Source organism: Mytilus californianus, unplaced genomic scaffold, assembly GCF_021869535.1.
Source record: "Mytilus californianus isolate M0D057914Y unplaced genomic scaffold, xbMytCali1.0.p SCAF_5, whole genome shotgun sequence".
NCBI lineage: Eukaryota > Metazoa > Mollusca > Bivalvia > Mytilida > Mytilidae > Mytilus > Mytilus californianus.
This window is the reverse complement of record NW_026262701.1, coordinates 28,134,077-28,140,076: the sequence shown is the minus strand read 5'-3', so window position 1 is coordinate 28,140,076 and position 6,000 is coordinate 28,134,077.

Below are 6,000 nucleotides of genomic sequence, written 5' to 3'. Positions count from 1 at the left end.
AACCATGAAAATGAGGTCAAGGACAATGGACATATGACAGACGGAAACTTCGTAACATAAGGTATCTGCAAACAAGGTATGAAGCATCCAGGTCTACTACCTTCTGAAATGTAAAGCTTTATACAAATAGTTTACGCCGCCGCTGGATAGTAATACCTAAGTCTCGCATACTGCGACTTTCGTCGCAGGCGAGACAAAAACCATTTAACTGTTAAGGAAAGGTTTGATTAACAAATGGAAAATATAGAAAAATATATATCACTGCTCTATCATTCACTTATTTGCCACGTGCTTCAGGTGCTCGGTGTTGATTGTTTATCAATGTCATGATCCGGTAAATTTCGGCAACAAACTCGAAAGTTGATTAGTTTGCGATCACAACCACTGAATGAAATATTATTTGTCGATGATACGTTATAGATTTGGAATAAATATAAAAAAAACGTGCATACAGGACTTAGTTTAGTATATATACACGCATTGGTTCAATAACTTCGATAACATTAAAATTACAAGAAATTAGTTTCATATGACTTTAACATATGTTTTATATTATTTTTCCCTATATATTCACCAATTTTGTATTACCATTGGCATAAGTAAAAGCTGGCACGAAATTCCGATGACTGGTGCAATAGGTCTTCTGTACGTTTCTTTAACTGCCTGCAAATCAGTTTTACAACCAAATCCAAAGTTGACAATAACCATGACAATATACATCATATACTTGAAGATCTCTGACGCTGGTTCTTCTTTACGAAGAACAATCAGGGGAAACTTCTGCTTTCCGACCAGAATCTCATCCGTTCATGATAAATAATACAAGTTGAAAGAAATAAAGGTCCTTCCTAACCTCTTACCAGACATGCAGAGTCTTATTGATCCATCGTGATAATAGCTGAATTTATCAGAAACGGGGTTGTTTCTCGTCTCAATTTCCGAGCTTTTGTTACCACATTCAATAATTTCATCTTTTAATCTCAGATCAACCAAAGTCTTGTCGTTAGCTGCAACTTTCAAGGTAATTGTATACTGTTCTTCACATAACAAAGTATAATTTATTAACATAGATTGAGATCGTACATTTGTATAAAGAACAATAATTCCGGGATGGCTTATTTTTAAACTGTATTTTCTCTCTGCTTGTACTTGATCTGTTATTGTTGTATTTATCCATGATGAAGATGTACACTGACACGTAGCGCAAATGATGATGCTTATAAATAACAATGCTTCCATTTTTGGGGAGCTTTTTAAATGACTAAACTTCGTATCACGACCTCTTTTTATACATGTTATAAGAGTTTAAGAAAATATGAAGTTTCAAAGTTTAACTTAAATTTACCAGGGTTCAAACATATGTAACATTACATTGTCGTTTAGTTATCGTGTGAAATCCAACTTAATTTTCCATCTCATAGTTTGGACAAAAGAAGTGAGAATTTCTGGCATGTTTTGATTGTATTAAACATCATGGCTATGAACCCTGCAATTACTCCTCGATCGTTGACATATATCGTTGTATAATTTTTATATATACTCATGCACCCGATTTGTAAATTATTAACATGCCCATATATCATTCAATGTGAAGAAAGAAATTAAGAAGTGGCGTAGTTTCCATTGAGACCATGTGCATTACCATTTGTTTTTTACCAAGAATGAAGAAACAGAGTAGGATAACATGAAATAAAATGTATAACGTGTATTCCAGAGTGAGAGTATTGAATGAAAAAAAAGTTCCAATCAATTGACTTGTCTACTGTACTCCACATTATTTACTTAAAGACAGAGTAAACGAATAAGCCCACATATGTTTCATAAAAATGACCAACGTAGATACAAACTTTTAGGAAAGGACACATTTTACCTTAAAAAAAACTCTGTTCCAAACAAGTAAGAACTGTAAAATAACTTGATGCTTGAATGTTTTTTACATAAGGAGATGTGGTATGGTTGAACTTTATGTATAACATTTTCAATTTTTTTATTTTTAAAAGAATGACATGCTTGAATAAGGTCCTTCAATGAAATGAGAGAAAAATAGGTTTAATGTGTATTATATAAAAATTAGATCTTATATGATTGCCAATAACACAACTATCAACCAGAGACCAAATGATGTTGAAATAAGCAGCTATATGTCACCGTTCAACAATGATTAACCCCATATCGTAAAGTAAGCTATAAAAGGTCCCGGAATGGCAAAATGTAAAATAAGAAGAAATTCATGCTAAAACAATAAACGAAAGAAAAAAACAATAAAGCAAACAGCAACCAACAACAACTGAATTACAGGCTTCTGACTTGTAACAGACACATACAGAATGTGCCCAATCATAGCCCAGCCCAACCCCATCTTCACCCAAAGAAGAACAAAAAAAGGAAAGAAAACAATCCCAACAACACAGCATTTAAAATGTAAAGATTAGAATTATTAATCCAACTACATGTATACGACAATGTCTGAAAAATTCTCTATGTAAATTAATAATTTTATATGACTGAAGAAATGTAATAGCTCATGACTATAACCACCTGGTAATTTTTTTCAAATTAATTAAGATAATTAATTTAATTCTGCATAAAAATGAACCCAAGATTAGACTGGGTTAAGAAAAGCAGTCACCAAGATTTCTCCAATCCAGCAGAAAACTCATACCGAAAGGGCGTTTATTTGACAATGTGGGATGTACGTGTTCTATACTCAAACATTTGAGTTAGAATTGAGACGTTAACAACAACAGCTCTTTGAGTGGTTCGTACGTGGATCTGTTGCAGGCCTCTATCCAACATTCATTTTTTCCCAGTGGCTGTCCAAACTCTCCGCCCTTAACTCGGGACGGACAACTGACAGAACGTACTTACTGGATTCGTTTGTTGATTTGTTTTCGTTCTGAATGAACCACAAGGGTAACTGGGTATACAAATATGGTCATCCATGTACTCCTCCAACCAAGATAAAAAAAATCCCATGCTTAAGAGCAGCATCCATTAGGCTGTACGGGATGTATTGATACGCAGCATACCGTCATAGTGGGGACGTTAAATCCTATTCTCTGGTATGATAGCGTTAGGCCTTCTGTGCGTTTAGGAACCCTTCAAACAACTTTTTCAGTGATTCAGTTAGCCTGTTGCAAGGCAAAATGTCTGCCTTAGGATAACATCCTTTCTTAATTGCAATCGTAATTCATGGGATTCATCCTGGTCGAACACCTATGCAAAACCAATCTGTTGGATAATTTGTTCTCGTCTTAAAGACATTTAATTTTAATTAAATCGGCGTTAAGCAAGCAACAGTTAATCAATCAAATCTTTGTTAAATTCGACGTTTTGCTTTCTTAAATTCTGAAAACTTTTGCGCCGCCGGGGTTTGCCCTTAAACTATATTCCACTCCCAAGCTACAGCTGTGACCTTGACTATATATATAGCTAGCAAACCTCAATGTGTTTGCCTCACTAGGACAGAGGTCCAGCTACGTCACTGCGGAAAAAATTAAATACCTGTTTGTAGGTCTTTCCCTTATATATATTTATTTTAGAAACATCAATTATTAAAAAGTTTCATTGCAAAATGCTTTAAAAAAATTCTTTGACAAAATTATTCAAAGTTTAAAATCAGAATATGCGATTATTGCCAAATTTTAACAACTTAATATAAAAAAAAAGGAGATGAGGTATGATTGCCAATGAGACAACTATCCACCAAAGTTCAAATAAAGTGGAAGAAAGCAATTATAGGCAACCGTACGGCCTTCAACAATAAGAAAAACCCATACTGTATAGTCGGCTATAAAAGGCCCCTACATGAAAAATATGAAACAATTCAATTGAGAAAACTAACGGCCTAATTTATAACAAAAAAATTTACGAAAAAAAAATATGACAGACATGAACCAACGACAACCACTGAACTACAGGCTCCTGACTTGGGACAGGCACATAAAGAATGTGGCGGGGTTAAACATGTTTGTGAGCGCTCAACCCTCACCTTACCTGGAACAGTGGTGTAACAGCACAACAAAAGAACAAACTATCAAAATCTATTGAAAAAGCTTAACTCATTAGATCGATACAAAGCAGAAAAACATCAAACATAAACACAGACCGGAAGGGGCAGGGTATTTATCCATCCCTCATCCCTAACAACAAAAAGGACACTAAATACAGATTTGAGAGTACTCGCAGTTACTGACAGCTAATTAAAAGCCAATAACAACTAATAAAAAAATCTTGTATCTAAGACTAAAATATCAATCAGTACACATCCAACATCCATTGGATTTAGTGGAAAGACGTTATTAACAGTCAGAGAAAACATGACCTTGTGCAATCATGCCAAAATGAAGGTATCAACAGATTGTAGTACCGTTAAAGTGCATATGTGTATAACAAACCTATTTAGTATGATTTTAATTTACTGATAACAAAATCAATATTTATACCAATAAAAACAATATTCAAAGATCAAATTAAAGTGTTGAATTGGTAACCTTTTCTAATAATTTTATTTAAAGGATTGATAAGTTTACCTGGATCGTATATAAATTTCCGGGCTCGGTAAACAACATCCCCGTAAAATTTAGGATGTGCTATTCCGTCTGAAATAAGTTTTTTACAGGTACAGCCAAACTTGCTAAGGTGGTTTCTTATCGTAAAAAAAGAAATTGCATAAGAGTCATTTTGCATTTTCAGAATAGTTGCGGCTCTAATAAAAGTGTTATATATCAAACGTATGCTCGGCGCTGTTATAGTATCCTCGATCGATTTTTGTATTCTACCTGTTCAGTAAACTGCAGTCATAGTGATCGCTTTTCTTCGGTAATTTTCTCTCCGTTTGGTCTTTGCACCAAAAATTTTCCCTGAACTATTAAGTCAGTAGATTAAAGTTTAAAAAGCTTTCAGAAGGTTTTGGTTTGGTTTTTATGTTTCCCAAACAAAACTTTGACATTGCCATATCTACCCCAGTAAGGCGAGTTGTGCCAACTTGTGTTTTTGTCTTTTCTACTTACGTTTACAGTTCTCTCTGCCCGGAATAGCAAGAGTTACCAATTAAAACCACTGGATTCTCGACCATATTACAATTACAACTCTGCATCAGCAAAATAGAGAAACGGAACTTCAAAATTGCATTTTCCACTTTTAGGAAGTAGGGGATGTTTGTTTTGATTTGCACAAATTTCAGCCGGATCTTATGTTCTTCTATCTGAAAAGACCTGTATATGTATGTCGATTGTTTGTTCTACCGATTGAATCAAACTTCAATTCCTCAGGTAAAGTTAATCTTAGATCGATTTGACTTCCTTTTAGATTTTTTTTTGTCACCGGCATATAAGTCTAATGTGGTGGTATTAGTACACCATTAGTTTTCAAATTGTTGGGTTAGTGCGTTTACCTGGTGTAGGTAAATCCAGAGACGCGCTTCGGGCGCAACAAATTTATAAAATGTTATTTCAATTTATGAGATATTAATTAGTATCGGTATCTAGAGTGAAAAGAGGGTAAAAAATAAGAAACAATTGTAACGTCGTGACACCTTTCGCGCTATAAAATCGTAAGTTTTTTTCATACTTGAATGACTTAGACAGAAAATAAATCCGCTGACCGCTGTTATATTCATATCATCAAATCGTCGATTTCACAGTCCCTTTGTACATATTAAACAGAATTTCGAAGCATTTAAAAAATGAAGACAACACTTTTAAAATTTCATGCATCCGAGGCACTTTCCTGGAATAAGTTTCATGCGTCCGAAGCACTTCTCTGGTTTTACCGCCAGCAGGAACGCTCAAAGCAGATATTTGAAAGCCAGGAATGTATAACAACCGAAACAGCTAAAGAGCTATAAGAGCTATAAGAACAAAAATGACCTAGAAAATAGCCAAAACCTTCTAAGGTCAGTTTTGCTTGAGGGAGTTGAAACCTTAGTTTCTTTATAATTTTTAATTCTTAAACGGGCAATTTTAAAAAGGTTTTTTTTTTAAATCATGTCAGCACTGA